This window comes from Callospermophilus lateralis, chromosome 7, assembly GCF_048772815.1.
Source record: "Callospermophilus lateralis isolate mCalLat2 chromosome 7, mCalLat2.hap1, whole genome shotgun sequence".
Lineage (NCBI taxonomy): Eukaryota > Metazoa > Chordata > Mammalia > Rodentia > Sciuridae > Callospermophilus > Callospermophilus lateralis.
The window spans coordinates 69,835,351-69,854,680 of record NC_135311.1 but is presented as its reverse complement, the minus strand read 5'-3'; the positions used below and the strand labels follow the sequence as shown (position 1 = coordinate 69,854,680).

Below are 19,330 nucleotides of genomic sequence, written 5' to 3'. Positions count from 1 at the left end.
TTAATTTTTATTGTTGTCAAAATCAGCAACAACAACAAAGAAATTCACAGTTTGTATAGACTGCTAGAACAAAAAAATCCAGAAGTTTTCATTTTAAGATATCCATAAAAAATAAAGTCAAACAGATTGTAAATTTTTAGCTTCTATATAAATTTTTAGCTTTCTAAAATGGTAGAAAACTCTCCTTAATAGCATGACAAGTCAGAAAAGCAAATATTTGTTTATGTCTCTGTAGCTTAAAAATATTTTACCAGAGATTCCTCAGGTTATAGGAGTCAAAACACAGAAGTAGAAAGTAAGTAGTTAAACATTAATATTTGTCTTCCACTCATTTAGCCAGTCAGAAAAATGATCATGATTTGAAGTTTTATCTCAATCAAGGAATTTATTAAGTAAAAAATACTTCAAAAAGTATAACCCTAAGAAGTAAAAACACCTGCTATTTGTTGGATAATGCTACCCAATGGCCTAGACATATTTAATGCAATGCAGTTTGGACATGGACCTAAATAAAAGAAAAACAAAAATTTATATTTAGCAATTAATGGAATTAAATAATCAAGCTAGGAAGATAAGAAGGAATTCAGTGGGATGAATTAGATGCAAGAATCAGTAGGTAAGATTCAGGAAATAAATTTTCTATATCCATCAAATATTTACATACAAGCAATGCACTTGATAGCAGGCCTAGGACCTACTTTACTGTGGTGCTCTTTGTTACTTCTTTTTAAATTTTGTTTTTTAATGTCTTCAGAAACTTAGGCCATGCTGAGGAACAGTTATGTTTTCAGGTTCAGTAAGCAAAATGGCTTTCTCTGCTTAAAGTCTAGAAACTGCTGCCCATCCCACCTCTTCCCTTGCAGACAAAGTAACATCCCAGACATGGCCTCAGAGACCTACATGCCAGGCCCTGTGTGCCTCATTGAGAACATGGAGGGGCAGCTAGTGGTCAAGCAGGAAGCCCTGCAGATTCTGTCGGCCATCACGCAGCCCATAGTGGTGGCGGCCATCGTGGGCATCTGCAGCACAGGCAAATCCTACCTTATGAACCAGCTGGCTGGGAAGAAAAAGGGTGAGTGCCACCAACAGAGCTCTGCTGAGCCTTCTGTCCACCACACTATGGGAGTCCAGCATGGGGATAGAGGGGAAAAAGACAGTGCCAAGGAGGGACAGTGAAAACCAGTGTTTGGGCCACACCTGGGTCTTTTAACTTGGGGAGATAAAGGGCAGGTTTCTGTCCCTGACATATAACCTGTTTTTTAAAAAGGTTGACCTTAGACAATGTCTCTCTGTGAGAAACACAATATATTCCCCTCATGAGGAATAAGACATCAATGAAATAATTTCCATGTGTGTAATTATAAACTTTAAAAATTTTACTTGTGTATTATTATAAGAAACATAAAAATTTCCCACTTATGGAATTTGACTTTATTTCCCCATTTTTCTATTGTAATGGAGATCAGTAATCATATTTTCTGCTGTTTCCTTATTTTGCTTTCCTTAAACCCTAACTCAATTATCAAGAAATACCCAATTTCTAGATCCCCTTCTCTGTGACAACCCCTACACTCCCCTCTGCAGGCTTTTCTGTGGACTCCACGGTGCAGTCTCACACCAAGGGAATCTGGATGTGGTGTATGCCTCATCCTGAGAAGCCAGGCCACACCCTAGTTCTGCTGGACTGAACGCCTGGGTGATGTACAGAAGGTATGGAACAGAGGGTTATTTTATGATTAAACTCCTTATCACTGAACACACTTTGCACAAGGAATTTTTCATTTTGTTTTTGTTTGTATAAATTTGTACTTCCACTTGACTATACTGCCTTCCGTTTATTATTTTTATTTTTAATAGTGTTTGGAAGCCTGAAATGAGAAAATATATTTATAATCTACAATCAGTATTAGGAAAAATACACTGATATTTTTCTTAGTAATTCCCAGATGCATAAAAATGGCGCTAATAAAATCACATTACAGGCCTGGTCCTACACTGAATATGGTTAGTAGTGGGCACAGGGTGAAATGAACTTCTCTTCACACCAGGACTCTGGCACGTTACCTCTCTGACACTAACAGAAGAATGAGTCTCCCTAAATCTTTTATAATCTCTTTTGTCTTATCCAACTCATCATCGAAAAAGTAGACAGATGGATCCTTTCTATCACCTGGGTCTTTTCTAGTTATATTCTAATAAGAATTCAGCCACCAGTTCACAGACAAAAGAGTGCACTGAATTTGTACCACTTGACCATTCCCTAAATATTCCTACCATAACTAATAACAAGTTACTCAAATGAAGTCACTAAACTCAGACTTGGGAAGAGATGTACACAGTTGGCTCTTATGAGCTGGTTTTTGCACATAACCAAACATTCTCTTCAATGTCTGCTGTTTGTTTTTTATGTTTTGATTTTGATTTTTACTTGTGATTTACCAAGATGTAAAATGGTAAGCCAAAATTTCAGCTTCAGTTTCCTCATCTACAAAATGGAGATATTAATTATGAGCATTAGAATAGATAAGATCAGTAATGTGAACCCCTGTGGATAATAATTATTCAACGAAATAGATATATGTGTTGTGCGCATAGGTCAATTTTGTTTTAATATCTGTAAAACCTTGATTCTAACTACTCTGGTTCCCCCATTAACTTTGACTACACCATTTGCAGTTATCTAATGGTAGTTATAAGAGGGACTTGGGAATTAGAAATGTATAAAATTATAAATGAGAAAGTATGAAATTATAAATGAGAAAGTTATGCAAGTTCACGTGTCTGACAATCACTTGTGTTTTCCCTGCTTAACACTCGTATATCAGGATTCTATTTTTAATGATTGTGCATTTGAAATGCCATTTGATATGACTTCAATTTGTTCTGACTTCTAGGATGATGATCAGAATGATACCCAGATCTTTGCTCTGGCAATCCTTCTGAGCAGCACCTTTGTATACAATGACCAGGGGACTATTGACCTACTGCAGTATCCTTTTGTGGTTCAGGATGGCACCAAAGCCACAGAGAACACCACTCATCAGCTGCAGGTCTCTGAGGTTTTGTGAATATCCCAAATAAAAATGGGTAGACACATTACGGTACAGTACACTACAGTAAAGAGCCCTCATATTTTCTGATGACAAAATTTGATTTGTTTGTTTGCCAAATTGAAAATCCAGGTTTGGGGATCATGGAATCAAATATGGGCTTAGATGCTGTGCTACTTCTGCTGGTTTCCTTAATCAACTCAGCTATGTGACAGAACTCACAGATCTACTCAGGGCAAGGACATCACCTGACATTGGAGTGGGAGATTCTGATGACAATGTAAACTTCTTTCCAGACTTGGTGTGGACTCTAAGAGATTTCTACCTAAGCCTGGAAATAGATGGACAATTCATGACAGCAGATGAAAACCTGGAGAATTCAGTGAAGACAAAGCAAGATAATTGGACTTTGGTTTTGGGGAAGAGTAAGAAAAGTAACCCCAAAAATAATCTCTTTTGGGTAGAAGGCTAAATGTATAGTTTTCTATATTTATTTACCTATCTGTTTTACAGAATAAACAATGATATTATTAATTTTCAATGAACTCATGGGTTCAGTATCAAATTTTGTTACTCCCTTGTTTTTAGGAAGAAGTTATTTCCTTTTTTCTAATTAGACACACTTAATCTGGTTGCCTAGGATTTATGAAGACATATTAAACTGAGGAACACCAAGGAAAAGAACATGTTCTCCAGGACAATGTATTAAAGTGAGTGCAAATTCTAAATAAAATAAATCCTGTTTTTCCTTCTCCAGGTAGTGATCAAAGAACACAAACTTTCAATTTGCCTCGATTGTGTATTCAGAAGTTCTTTCCAACAAAGAAGTGCTTTGTCTTTGACCCACCCACTCACCAGAAGAAGGTCTCCCAGCTAGAGACACTGCAGGATATGAGCTGAGTCTTGAATTTGTGCAACAAGTGGCAGAATTCTCTTCCCACATCTTTACCAAGTCCAAGATCAAGACCATTCTAGGAGGCATCAAGGTCAATGGACCTCATATCTTTTCAAGGATTTGCTTTCTACTCAACATAATGCCTAAGAGACAAGTAAGAGGATCCTTAATGTGTCATCATGGAGAGATGCATAAGCAATTACCACTGTGCAAATCATATGTACCATGTTTGTAAACTTATAGTGAATGTGAAACATATTTCTAGCATTCATTTTAGTAATGCCGTTGAAGTTGCATGAAATAGGAACATGAAGGTAAGATGAAGTTAAAGATGTTGTATCCATCAGCCTTCCACTGTTGACCTAGATTAGGCCATATGTGTTGGCAGCATTTGTTTCACAAATATACTAGATTCTTACAGTCTGTCATAATCTTTGAAGGCACAAATTAAATATATATAATGGTAGGTCCCATACCAGCTTAAATATATGTGTGTGTGTGATGTGTGTGTGTGTGTGTGTGTGTGTGTGTATATATATATATATATATATTGTCAGCCTCAGCAATTTAGTGTGGTAGTAAGCAGCTAGATAAGATCCTGTCTCAAAATAAAACATAAAAAGTGCTTGGATGTGCCTCAATGCTTAAGCACCCTGGGTTCAATCTCCAGTAATATATATATATATATATATATATATATATATATATATATATATATATTATGAATATGTATGACATTTGTATGATCACCAGTTTATTTCTTCACATAGGATTAAATAATCACATACATCTAGACATTTTTTCCTGTTTTTATTCTTTGACTCCTACTTTGTTTTCCAAAGAAGGAAATACCTGCCTTCTTAATCTCACCACTTCCCAAAGAAATTTGTCTGGGACACTTGGATCCTATTCAGAATGCTGAAAATTTGGGGGTAATACATTGTTCAATGAATGCTCTCAGAATTAATTGACATAGATCATAGACTCTTTGCAAATAATGCTAGCATCTCTTCCTCTGTGCAGGTCTAGAGAGCCTGGTGCTGACCTATGTCAACACTATCAACAGTGCGGATCTGCCCTGCATGGAGAACACAGTCCTGGCCCTGGCCCTGGCCCAGAGAGAGAATGCAGCTGCAATAAAAAAGCCCTTGCCCACTATGACCAGCTGATGGGCCAGAAGGTGCAGCTGCCCACAGAGACCCTCCAGGAGCTGCTGAACCTGCACAGGGCCAGTGAGAAAGAGGTCATAGAATCTTCAAAAGAACTCTTTCAAGGATGAGGACCAAAGTTTTCAGAAGGAATTACAGGTAATTATTTATTTTTCTCATTCAATGGCATTAGGGTTAATAAAAGGAAGAATATTGCTATGAATGATACAATAGGATTTGTTTAAGGAAAGCATTTCCTTCTAGATTGGAAAATAATGATAGTCATTAATGTGCATGATATACTTTCATTCTGAAAACAAAAAAATAATTGTAGACACTTTGGGCCCTTTAGAGTCTGAATATTTCATGTAGGCACACAGCTCACATTTAATATCCATGGGATCAATTTGACTGATTTCATTCCCTTAAAACATTTACAGAATATTATTTTATTTTTTCATTAATCAATCAGAGAAAACTGTCCTTTGTATCTATTAAATTATGATCATGACTAACAGAATAAACAGACATCATTCCAACTAATTATTCACATCTATTTTCTGCTTGAAGGTAAGAAAATGCTGAAACAAGAAGTGTTGAAAATCAGTAGGCTGCATTTAAAATGAGGGCTTGAATCTAGGAGTCTGCAGTCATAAGATCACATAGAAGCAGAAATGACAAGAGAGGAGTTTTGGGATATCTCATAGCAAAAAGTAAATATTTTTTATAGCCACTTGTCTTTGCAACTTTTTCAGGCTTGCTGGGAAGGGTATAATCTTGCTTATATTCCTTGAAGTTCTAGGAAAAAGAGAGTCTTTAAAATATATATTTCAGAAGTACTGAGGTTTTGTTAACATCTCTGTATGTTCTTGTCCCTTTGAAGATCCTTCTAGATGCAAAGCAGAAAGACATTTTTAAGCAGAACAAGGAAGCCTCTTTAGATCATTGTTCAACTTTGCTTCAGGATATTTTTGGTCCTGAGGAAGAGGCAGTGAAGCAGGAGGTTTATTCTAAGCCAGGAGGCCATAATCTCTACCTTCAGAAGACAGAGGAGCTGAAGGCAAAGTACCATCAACAGCCCAGGAAAGGAACACAGGTATCCCTGGTTCTGTCTATTAATTATGGAAATTGCTGGGGCCCCTCTAAAAAGCCATTGAGGACAGAAGAAAGGAAATACCTAGAGGAACAGAGATGAGGTTGATGTCTCTGCCTCAGACTCACTCTGAAACTGAATAAGAATGCATGGGAATTTTGTGCCTGGTATTTAATTTTAAGTGTGGACACATTCCAGAGTTGAAACAGTGTCAGCAGTTCTCCTGCTTCCTTTTGATGTTCCAGCACCTTCTTCATTATTGTGCTCCATTTTCCTGACTATTGGCTTTATTTTTAAATAGGTTCTCCCCACATGACAACAAGGAGATACCACTGGGTCTAAGCTGAATCATCCTTAAGGCCCTAATCTTCTGGGTACAGAGCATACATGTCTTTCCCAGCACCCATATTGGCCTTTAAAATACTCAAGTTGCAGTATTTTTCCTCCTGTGCACACGTTTTTTTTCCTCTAGTGGCCTTGGGTGCTCTGATTGGCCCAGCCAGGTTAGGAACCCCACCTGTGGAGAGGCTTGATGGACATCTCCATCAGGTGCAGGCAAAGCGCCTTCTAACAGGAAAAGATGTTTGATGGAAAAGGAATCATGATTTTATCATATTGCCAATCACCATTGCCATGTTCTAACTGCATGTTTTTTGGGTTCCTAGGCTAAGAAAGCTCTGCAAAAGTATTTAAAGTCCAAAGAGTCTGTGAGTAAAGCTGTTCTACTGACAGACAAAGCTCTCACAGCCAAGGAAAAGGAAATGGAAGGTGAGAAGAGAACAGAAACAAAACAAGAGAGACAAAAATAGTCCAACAGTTTGAAATTCATGTGTCCTGGCCCAGCTGAGATCATTCAACTAGAGCAAGACAGGCAAAGAGGCTTCTTATCCCCACATGTGATAGCTGAGTATGGCAGGATCAGGTGCAATATGGTTATCTTGAAGGAAAAACAGTGCCAGAGAATTTTCTCTGTGGGTTGGAGCAATAATAAATAAGAGTGGGAAGCCCAAGGGCGGGACAGAGCAGTCCTTAAGGGTTTTACCTTTTCTTCTTTCTCTTCAGAGGCACGTGTGAAAGCAGAGGCTGCCAAGGCTGAAGCAGAAAGTTTGGAGGCGATTTGTAGGCAGAACCATCAAATGATGGAGGAGAGGGAAAGACTCCATCAGCAGCAAATAAGACAAATGGAGATAGATAAAGCACAAATCCAGAGGGAGCAGGAACGTCTGTTCCAAGTATTGATCAATTGTTGCATCTCAGGATTGTGTTTCTGTCCCCTCCCTATAAGGATGAGAGCATGAAATAGTGGCCATTGGGGAGATGCAGACTGCCATGGTGGCTCAGGGTGGGGTCTGTGGAACCAGACTTCTGGGTGTGTACATCAAGCTCTACCTTTACCAAATGCATGGTTTAAGCACATTATCTATTTCCTCTGTGCCTGCTGTTTTCCTCTTGCATAGAATGGAAATGGTGGTAGTACATATTTACTTAAATGCATGGATATGTGCATTTAGAATGGTGTTTGGCATAGAGTAAGAATATAAATTATTAAAGTAAGCTGAGGCATTTCTGTCCCACAGTGATTAGCCTTTTCTGTTAATTTGTTAATTCCTCGGGAAAATCCTTTGCCCTGATCATACCTGTTACATCAATTTCATCTTGCACTGACTTTGCTCTTGTCCTTGCTTTGGTCATCTCTGGTTCGGATGGCCTTGAACTCACAGTGTTTATTTCACCAAGTCCTTCAGTTTATCATCACTCAATAAGCAGGAGTTCTTTTATGCCTAGCACTATACAAAGCCCCCTGCATCCATTCTCTCATCTTATCTATTTACTGTGAAGCAGAATTATTGTGTCCCCAGTTTTAAATAAGGAAAGTGATGCCCCGAGGAGATAACTAAATGCCAATATCTTACAGCCATGTGAGTCATCAACACTGCCTTTCCAGTGAGTGGGATCCCAGTATCGCTGCTCCTGAGAACCTGGTGGGGAATGTCTATGCTAGCACTTCTTTAGTCATACAATATTCCAACCTTCTCCCTGGCTTACCATGCAACCTGTGGGTACCCATTCTTTAGTAACTGCCCAAGGGTATTTTGGGGATTACAGCTTTTTCCTGAAGGGTATTAAGGGTAAGCTTTAGTGTTTGACCTCCTCAGTCTTTTCTTGTTCTTCTCCTTCACAAGGTGGTGACCTAAAATATATCCCTCATCTAAACTCAGATACCTCTTCTGACCGATGTCAGCTGGACATTGTGCTTTTGTGTCAGTTTCTTCTCTTACAAACACAATTAATATTTTAAAGGAGATTGGGAAAGAGAGATCAAGATGTGACCAAGATTACTCAAGGAAACTGTGTATAGTGTATGTGGGAAGGGAGCCTTGGGATGGAATTCTAAAGTCAGCAACATTTCAGAGACTTGATGTTTCTGGAAATAGAGAAAGAGAAATGTGAATAACTGTAGAAGTAGGCTGGACCTACATGAGTAGAAGAGAAATTCAGGAACTGTCTCTTGTTTCTGTAGTTTAAAGGAAGTAAGGACAGGTCAGTGGTTTTTACCAGGGAATCAAAATGAAGCTGACATTGCTTTTTTACTAAGTTTTATTGTTTTTATTTATTACTTCTTAGGAACTGGGTGGCACTATCAGAGGGTTCCCTGCAGGTTTCATGATGACTTTCATGGGATCCAGCATCTCCACGGTAGTGAATGATTCAAGTATCATACTTTGACGTACTGAAAACATCAGAATTTCTTATTTCTTTTCACTGAAAACACAAAGGTATAAGAAACTAGAAAATGTGTGACTATCAATATTTAAACAATCCCAAAGCCAAGACAAATAAGTCTGGTGATTAAAACCAGCCTCTGGTGGTTAGATAATAAATCCTCTAAGACACAAATTTAATACCAGGTTATTGGTTACAATGAAAAAAAAAACTCCTTAAATAAATTTTGTCATGTGTAACTGCATTAAAGATGGCCAGGTGATAAGAATTTGTGCTCTCAACAGGCAAAATTAACATTGATAAAATGATAACATCGATGAAGGCAATCCACAGATTCAATGCAATCACATTCAACATATCAATTACATTCTTTAAAGAACTAGAAAAATTGTTCTAAAGTTTATATGGAAGAACAAATAACCCAAAGTAGGCAAAGCGATTCTGAGCAATAAGAACAATCCCGGAGGCACCACAACACCCCACTTCAAATTATACTAAAAAATATATAGTAATAAAAAAATTCATGGTACTGGCATAAATACAGACATGAAGACCAGTGGAATAGTATTTAAGATATAGAGACAAACCCACAGGTAGAGTCAACTCATCTTTGACAAACATACCAAAAACATGTTGCAGAAAAGACAGCATTTTCAGCAATGGTGTTGTTAAAACCAGATATCCACATATAAAATGAAACTAGAGCCATACCTATCACCCTAAAAAGCCAATTCAAAGTTGATAAAAAAACCCCTCAGAATTAGACTACAAACTGTAAAACTGGTAGAAGAAAACATAGGGTCTACACTCTAACATCTTCTTTAATAAGACCCCTAAAGCTCAAAAAATAAAAACAAGAATCAATAAGTGCTATCATATCAAATTAGAAAGGTCCTTCGCAACAAAGGAAACAAGATTGTGAAGAGAGAGTCCACAAAATGGGAGAAAAATTTTGCCAGTTACTCTCCTGTCAGAAGATTAATACCCAGAACATATAAAGAACTCAAAAACCATACATCAAAAAGCAAACTACCCAATCAATAAATGATTTAATGAACTGGACAACATTTCTCAATAGAAGAAATGCAAAAATTATGTGAAAATGTTCATCACCCTTATTAATTGATACATCCTTAGCAATGCAAATCAAAACTACACTAAGAAAAAAAAACTACTTTGAGTCTTCACCTCACTTTAGTTAGAATGTCAACTATCAACAATACAAGTAATAATAAAAGCTGGCCATGTATGAAGAAAAAGAAAATTTTATATATTTTGATGGGCCTATAAATGAGTACAGTCATGAAAATCAGAATTGCATTGCCTCAAAAGACTAGGAAGAGAATCACCATAAGATTCAGCCATTATACTCCTTGATATTTATCCTAAAGAACTGAAATTAGCATGCTTAAGCAGTGTAATTCACAATAGCCAAGTTATGGAACATGCTTAGGTATTGGTCAGCAGATGAATAGATAGAAATCATGGTAAATATACAAGTGGAGTTTTACTCAACCATAAAGGATGGAATTTTATCATTTGCTGATGAATGTTTGGAACTGGAGAATTCATGGTAAGTGAAATGAGCCATACTCAGAAACTTAAGAGTTGAATGTTTTCTCTCATATAGGAAAGCAAGAGAAAATAAAGAGGATCTCTTGGATATAAAGGGAGAACAGTAGAATTGAAGAAGGTGATATAGGGGGAGTCAGGAGGGCAGGGAGATGCCCAACAAAATAAATTTAGAGGAAGAAAAAATTGGGGGCTCATGGTTTCAGAAATCTCAATCCAAACATGACCCACTCCATTGCTCTGGTCCCAACGTGAGGCAGAACATCAAGACAGAAGAGTGTGGCATGGGAAAGTTGCTCTCCTTATGACAGCCAGAAAGTGAAGAATGGGGAGAAGAGCCACAGGGAACATGAACCTTTACAAAACATGCCCCCAGTAACCTACATCTTCCTTCCATGCCCCACCTGCCTACAGTTGGCACCAAGTCAGTCTATTCAAACAGGTTGGACCAACTAATTGAGTTACAGCTCTCATAATCCAATGATTTCAGCTCTAAACTTTCCACAGGAACTTTTAGGGGAACAGTTCATATACAAATTATAACAAGGAGGAACTGGGGAATTAAATAGCTAAGCTATGCTATGTGCATGTATGATCATATAATAACGAATCCCATTTTATTCATAATATAATGCACCATTAAAAAAAATAAAGAGAAAAGAGACCAGTGGGGTACAGGATAAGGATCCAGGGGAGAGAGGTGTGAAGGGAAAAGGAAAGTACTGGGAACAAAATGAAACAAAGTGTTATGCACACACATGAATACACCACAACAAACCCCAATATTATGTGTAATTACACTGCATTAAAGAAACTTTACAAAAAGATCTTCCGAAAAACCAATCTGCAGCTTTGGGAGGTCCTGCTCTGTGGAACAGTGGGGACAGCAATGGCTAAGTTGTACAGCAGACTCTGGCCTTGAAATGAGATTGGGACAGAATCCTCTCCAGAGTGGGGTTGGGGGAGTTAGCAGGTTCTTGCCCCGAGCAGGTGCACAGCTGGCCTGCCATTCCTCATGCCTTATTCATAGAAAGTTATCAGGTCCTTTTCCTTCTCTGGGTCATCCCACACTCTAAACCCCACAGACTTTATAATTAATACCAACCCCTTAACAAATTCTTGCTTATTGATTCACAGATAAATCTCTGAAATCACTACCTCTCCAGGTGATTCACAGTGTTCCTTAGTCACCCCTGGTTACAAACTGGGATCAACATCCAAACACACAACATGTTGTTTATTGTGGAATCAGCTGAAGTAAATTACAGGAATAAATAACATTGTGCACAAGTTCCCAACTGCTATTGTCATCTTTAATTTTTGAGCAGGATAAATCCCCTTTTCTGGCTCTAGTGGCTACCATAACCCTGGTTTCTCTCCCAGTCTGAGTCCCAGTACAATTCCTCATTCCAGGAAAACTTTTCTATCTAAACACCATTATGTAAATAGTTATGTAAATTACTGATCTTTGCTAAATCGAACCCTTACATGTCAGTCTTGTATATAGTTATTTCATATTAAATAAATAACAAATGATCTAATAAGTTAGTGACCACTTGAATAGCCATACCCAAAATATTATAGAAGTTATCCAGAAATTGTGTCGTCAAATGCATCTTTTCCTAGTTAAGTGGAAAACTCTTTTTTTCTATCTTATGTGTATTTGTATTATTTAAAAAATCACTTCATTGAAAATAAATTTATAATACAAAAAACTCAATACAATTTAAAAATAGCCACTAATCCCTTAAATTAGCTGACAATTCCAAAAAGTAGAGTATATATTCTTTCAAAGTTTTGCCTTGATAGATTTGTGAGTACTTTTTACAGATGAAATCACACTAAATGGATCTAAAAGTAAATCATTCTTAAACAATATTTCCAAATTTATCTTCAGACAATAAATTCACTTTATCTAGAAACAATATTGACAGGTAGAAAAATTCAGTTTCTTTACATATAAACTTCACAAAAAGATTCAGTTTTCCATGGAAATATATTTGGTTTGCTTGAAAGAAAGATTTTATTGGTCTGAAAGAAAAGCAACTGATTTCCTGTTATTATTCCTGTTTCAAAGCAACCCAGCCCTGCTTTCACTTTCAATCTCACTTATAAGGGGAAATGAAATTTCAATTTGTGTCCTAAAATGGACCCTAGAATTATTTCATGGAAGTCTGGGGATTTCTTAATTGTTATCATTTACAAAAACAACAGGAAGCAAACAGGCTAAAAAAGTTAAAGAAGGTGAGATGAGGCAAAATTGGTGAGTCCTTATCAATTTTTCTCAAATCAGGATTAACCATTAATACACAGAGTAGAAGGATTCAAATATGAGCCCCTATTAATGACAGCCTGTGAAATAATCTTATTTTGGGGTTGGGCTTTAAATCAATGATTCAAAAATGACTGTCCACATCATATTTTCTCTCTCTCTCTCTCTCTCTCTCTCTCTCTCTCTCTCTCTCTCTCTCAGCACTAATGTGTTCTGAAGGCTTTGGAAGAATGATAGTAAGTAGGAAAAATGTAAATGAATAGCTTTTATCAAATAGTCAACATTTAAAAACTTCTTAATCTGTAATTGGCCATCTCTGACAAACTTCAAAAACATATATGAGGAGCACTTTTGGAGTACAGGTTAACAACAATCTACTGAAGTATTTCACTACCAAAAATCATATATCACAGACCACAGGGGGAGACTAAAATATCTCTTTTTAAATCCCATGAGTAGGATCTTGGAACTAACAGAGAAAATGTTCTTTCCAGTTATTCTCACTGAATCTGTTACTCATGGAATGAGGAATGTCCCAGACTTGAGGACTATACTCACAATTGTGTGTCTGTCACCACAATTGATGTGACATAAGTAAAGGGTACTCTCTTATTGGTGTCAGAGAGACACAACCACCTGAGAAATTAATGTTTAATGAAATTAATGTTTAAACCTACATTTGCAATTAGAACTTGATATTCTGTAAACTCTCCTTAGGATAATTTCCACTTTCCCAACTACTCAACCAGCTCTGTCTGCCCTCAGATCACATGTAACCTCCAAGAGATACTTTGTCTAATTACCCAGTCTTCCTTGTCTGCAACCTCTTCCCCAGGGAGGCAAGAGATGTATCAGGTTATAAGAATGTCCTACCATATGGGGACAGACATCAGTATGTATGCACTGAAGGAGGGAAAAAAAACACTAAATGTGTGGAGCTGTTCTGTAGAAAATTCTCCCAATCAGCACACATGTAAAATTTTAAAGTGATGAATTGTTTATTGTCTTGGCCCACTTATTTTCTCTAGTTGTTTTATTTTTAAAAAATCATTACTTATCAAATTATTACTGAACAAAAAGAAAAGTAAAAAGAATTGAAAATCACGGAAACATTTTTTTCCAACTATTATGCCACCCAAACAATGACTTCTAAGGAATAAGCACTTGAAATATTACAGTCTCTAGTTATCTTATATGCCAAGGGCCCTTAAGCCAATGATATAAGGTACATAAAGAAATGTTCATATGTCTATCTTGGGAGGATCTAGGGAAGAAAATCTTCACAGAATTGCTGAAGCCTGAGTACTGGCAAATGTGTCCTTTCCATGTTCTGTCACCTCGTGTATCTTCTACAACCCACTGGTGCTGGCCTGTCTGTTCAATAGAATCTTGAAAAACAAGGATTGCTATGACTTTTGATTTTGATGTCCTACTCAGGTTCACTGAGTCAGTGACCATATACCTAGCATGAGTCACATTTCAAGAAGAGCCTTATGCCTCTACTGATTTTATCAAGCAGAGACCCAATACCAGTCTGGCTCTTACCTTTGGACATACACATAAAAGTTAAAAACAAAAAGATGCAAACAAATAAAAAACTATCTTCACACAGTAATTTCCTGGAATTTTTCTATTCTTTACAAAAGGAGCTAAATCTACTTGTAATGCACTCTGAAATATGTGGAAGGTGGATATTATTCACCTCTGTATCTCCAAAATGAAAAAAATAAAGTAAGGAAAATAATAGAAATTACTTGATTTCTATGTTCAAACATGCTCCAAATGATGATTAATTAAAGTGCATTTTTGATACATAAAATTTATTTTATTTTGATGTCTATAATTTATTTTATTAATTATTATTTTAATTCTACATATTTATGGTGTGCAGTAAGGCCACTAGATAGATACATGTATACAATGTATGATCTTCAAATCAAAGTACATAGCTGCATAGCAGACAAAAACATTATTATATATAAAACAACCAGTTTTCATTTGCTGATACACTCCCCAATGTCATTCATTCAGAAGTTTTCCAGTTATTCTTTTGATTGCCATCTAGTTAGGCTTTCTCATTGCCAAGCGACACACCATACTCATTGGTACTCAACAAATTGCCTCATCCTCCTTGGTTTGCCCTCTATGAACGTTTCCTACAATATTCCAGAAATTGCCAAGGCAAAGAAAATCAGAAATGAGAATTTAGTCAAGACTGAATTGTTGGGGGAAGCTGCAACATTTTGGAAGAGAGGCAAGAAAATTTCCTAGCCAGTTTTTACTACAATAACATTGCATGATAATACACAATATAAGTGAATGGATTATAAGAACTCCTACCTATTTCCTGCTCATGTAACTAAAATTGGCTACAAAAGGTAAGCTCTAGGTTCTGGGTTAGGGTCAATTCTAAGCTCTGTGTCCTTTCCATTTGTACTCAACTTAAAAAAATAATCTCAAAGTGAGATTTTTATTCCTTTCTGGGGTGCAAATGGTACATAATAAGACTGATAAGAATATGGAATGTCTTAAAAACTCTGTCCTTTGCACTCACATTTCATTGGCAAAGTAAGATAGATAGTCAATTCAATTATTCCAGTGTGAAAATATAATCATTCTATGAGATCAAAGAGAAAACTCAATATTCAAATCTATTACACATAGAATTTGGCCTGATCAACAATGGATTGATGATATGTGAATGCAGCCAATAACTAATCATTACCTGTTGTGGCTCGTTATAGTTTGGATGCAAGGTGTCCCAGAACAGCTCACAGGTAAGACAGTACAAGAAGGTTTATTGGAGAAATTTGGGGGTTGTAAGAGCCTTAAAACAATTAGTGATTTAATCCCCTGATAGGGATTAACTGAGTAGTAACTGAAGTGGTAAGGTGTGGCTGGAGGAGGTGGAAATTGGGGGCATGCCTTTGGGGTACACATCTGTATCTGGTGAATGGACACTCTCTCTGCTTCTTGATCACCATGATGTGAGCTACTTTCCTCTGCCATACTCTCCCACCATGATGTTCAGCCTCACCTGGAGTCCCAAGAAATGGAGCCGCCTTCTAAGGACTAAGACCTCTGAAACTATGAGCCCTCAAAAAAATTCTTCCTCCTCTAAAATTGTTCTGGTCAATTTTACTTCCAGCAGAAAAAAAGCTGATAAAAATATGGCTCATCGAGGATTCTACTAAGTGACTAATCTCTGTGGAACCTTGCTTATGTCAGTTGCAAAATGATATCTTGAAGACCCAGGTACTCACCCTTGTTTCGCTGGTCTTATTTTGGATGGTCACTAAAGTAGTAGAAGAATAAGGTCAGGGGTCAAAGGGCTAACTATACTTGATTTGCCATCAGGCTACCTATCAAATAAGATTGAGGTAGATGATAATGGGATCATTGAGAACACATAATATTTAAACAGAGCACTCCAATAAAAACATTCTCATTCTAATGACATTCAACATTGTATATATCACACTAATTATTTGGTGAAGGGGCACAAGGACTGAGAGCAGCTCATTACCTTTGGAAGAAAAGAAGTCTTATTCCTTAAGATTTCCAGGCTCTCCTTCAACAGCTGGCTGCCCTAGAAATTATTGCTTTGTCTACAAATTCTCACCATTGTTATTATGACAGCTTAGGCTACAGGAACAGAATGGGCAGCTGACAGCAGATGAGTGTTTTAAAGAAAGGGAACACTAAAAAAAAAAAAAAAAAAAAAAAATTAGAAAAGGGGGAAAAATAGACTGGCCTGGAGGAGTCATCTTCATTCCCTAATCAAATCAGGATCATGTCAGGCCACCAGTGCACTTCTCTTTCCCTCAAAGCCTACTGAAAACAAAAAGAGAGAGAGAGGGAGAGAGAGAGAGAGAGAGAGAGAGAGAGAGAGAGAGAGAGAGAGAGAGAGAGAGAGAGAGAGAGAAGAGCATGGAGTTCAGCTGGCAGCCATGGGAGCCACTTGCTGTTGCAGGGACACACCCTGGTGCTAGCTGTGGAAGTGCTGCCCTCTGCTGCTCCATCTGGGAGGTGACTGCTTCATCACAGACCTCTGAAAGGTAGTAGAGTGAGGAAGGCAAGAGGAGGGGCATTCCTGGCAGCTGTCCAGATCCCAGAGGCTTAGGGATCCAGCAGCACTGGATAAAAATCCCCTTATTCTGCTCTGGTGTTAGTCCTTGGAAAGCACCAGGGACAGACACATAGATGCTAAGGTCTTGTGTGGATCCTGTTTTCTCCTATCACATAGAAGCTGTGAACAAACCCTCTCTGTACCAAAGTGTCAATTTCAATTTTGTGAAATCTTTGGCCTCAAAAAAATGAAAAGAAAGATCTGTGGTTCCAAAACAATTTATTTCCCTTTTCAGTGGTACTGGGGAGGGCTTGGAGTGAGCATTTTCCAACAATTAAATCTGTTATCGAGTCACAAATTTAAAAGTTCTTCCACTTAAAATGAGCAATCCCTGACAGGTGGTGCAAGTCTGTAAAGGGGAGCTTCTGGGGATGACCTGGAGACAGTGCACATTGTCCATACCCTCAATGGGCATCAGGTCCCACCCCCCCAAGGACTTCTTACTGTCTGCAGAAGGATAAGGGGCTTTGCCATCAGGCTCTGTGCAAGTCAGTGAACCCATTTCCTAGGGAACTCAGATTGTCCACGAGTGTCATGGTATTGCTCAGGGATGCCGTCAGTCAACCCATCACAATGTGGTATTGTATCAACACCTGATTTAACGGTAGCTTCTTGGGCAGGGGAAATGTGTGCTGACCTGTGAGAAATGACAGAGCAACTTCAGATTCTGTTCCTAGGCCATGTGAACTTCCCCACAACCCCGCACCTCATCTCACAAACTGTTTACTGCTTCTTCAGAAACTGTGAAACCTCAATGGTTCATCCAGGAAGAACTAAGTGAAGTTTCAATTTCAGTTCTATTCATCTTCGCTTTTTTTTGGAGGGGTGGGGGTGGGGTAGCTATAATATCCTGTTTGTTTTCAGCTTCTAAGAAAAACGGTAGATTTTTGGAGGAGCCAGAGAGCTGAGAACCCCTCCTCTGAGTGCTGAGCCCTTGCCAGGTGAGTGAGCTGTGGAACTGGCTCCCCATGAACTTGTCAACTAAAAACATCAGTGAATTCCCCAATGCAAACTCCATTCAGGGATTGCACTGGGAGTGGTCACACGGAATTTGTCACGAAAGGTTCTGTGCCCCCACCCCCAGCTTAGAGGTTCTCTTCTCTACAGAGGCAGCAGGGAGGGGAAGTGTGCTCCCTACTCCTGTCCTCGGTGGTCTTCTGACTTATTCCCTATATATGCCCTCAACACAGTCCATGAGAACCTGCATTTTCTCTCATTTTCATGGAGGCCTTACCTTATGCCCTGCTTAGGTTTTTCTGAGAACTTGTCATTATCAGATCACAGTTGATTTTGTTTTGTTTATTATCTGTTTCTCCACTAGAATAGACATCCTTGAGACAGGAATTAACATTCATTTAGTACACTCTTTGATAGTGGATCTCTTGAGCAGTATCCAGAACATGGTAAGGAATCAAAAAATATTATTTGACTTAATGAGAAGAAATTCTTTTGTAATGCCTAATAATAGTTCTAAACATTGTTCATCTCTTACCATTTTTTATTCTGCCTCCTTTTACACCAAAATGTTAATATTCTCAGGGCTCTGTCATCAGTGCTTTGTTTTCCTCAATCTCTTCTCAAAAATCTCAGACAATGTGTTCTTCCTCTCTCTCCACATTGTTTTTTATTGGTGCATTATAGTTGTCATAATGATGGGATTTGTTTTCGCATAATTGTACACACACACAATATAATAATATAATTTGGTCAATTTAACTCCCCAGCACTCTTCTTGACCTCCTGAGTTTGACTTATTTTGCTTAACATAATGGTCTCATGTTCTATTCATTTTCCTGCAAAATTGTGGCTGAATATAGCTACAGTGTGCACATATACCACATTCTCTTTATTCGTTCATTTATTGATAGTTACCCAGGCTAGTTCCATAGTTTGGCTATTGTGAATTGTGCTGCTATAAACATGGTTATAGGTGTATCACTATAGCATGTTGACTTTAATTCTTCAGGGTGAATACCGAGAAATGGTATAGTTGGCTCATATAGTGATTCCATGTCTAGTCTTTTGAGGAAACTTGATACTGATTTCCACAGAGGTTGTACTTATTTACCGTCCCACCAACAGTGTAAAAGTGTTCTTTCCTCTCCACACCATCTCCAGTATTTATTAGCATTTGTGTTCTTGATGACTGCCATTCTGAGTGGTATGAGATGAAATCTCAGTGTAGCTTTGATTTGCATTTCCCTAACTGAAAACCATGTTGACCATGTTTTTGTGTATTTGTTGGCCATTTGTATTTCTTCTTTTTAGAAGTGTCGGTTTGGTTTATTTGTCCATTTATTTGCTTGTTTCTTAATTTATATATTTTGGATATTAATCTTCTGTTGGAAGTTTAGCTAGCAGAGATTTTTTCCCCCATTTTTTAGGTCTTTTTCTTCACATTTTTGTCTCCTTTTATGGGCAAAAGCTTTTTTTACATTGTATGTCAA

At 37.7% G+C, this 19,330-nt stretch overlaps 1 pseudogene; it reads left to right on the top strand.

Moving 5' to 3' along the window:
• Positions 1–882: 882 nt before the first annotated feature.
• Positions 883–8,913, top strand: LOC143404406 (guanylate-binding protein 5-like; annotated as a pseudogene).
• The last annotated feature ends 10,417 nt before the right edge of the window (positions 8,914–19,330 follow it).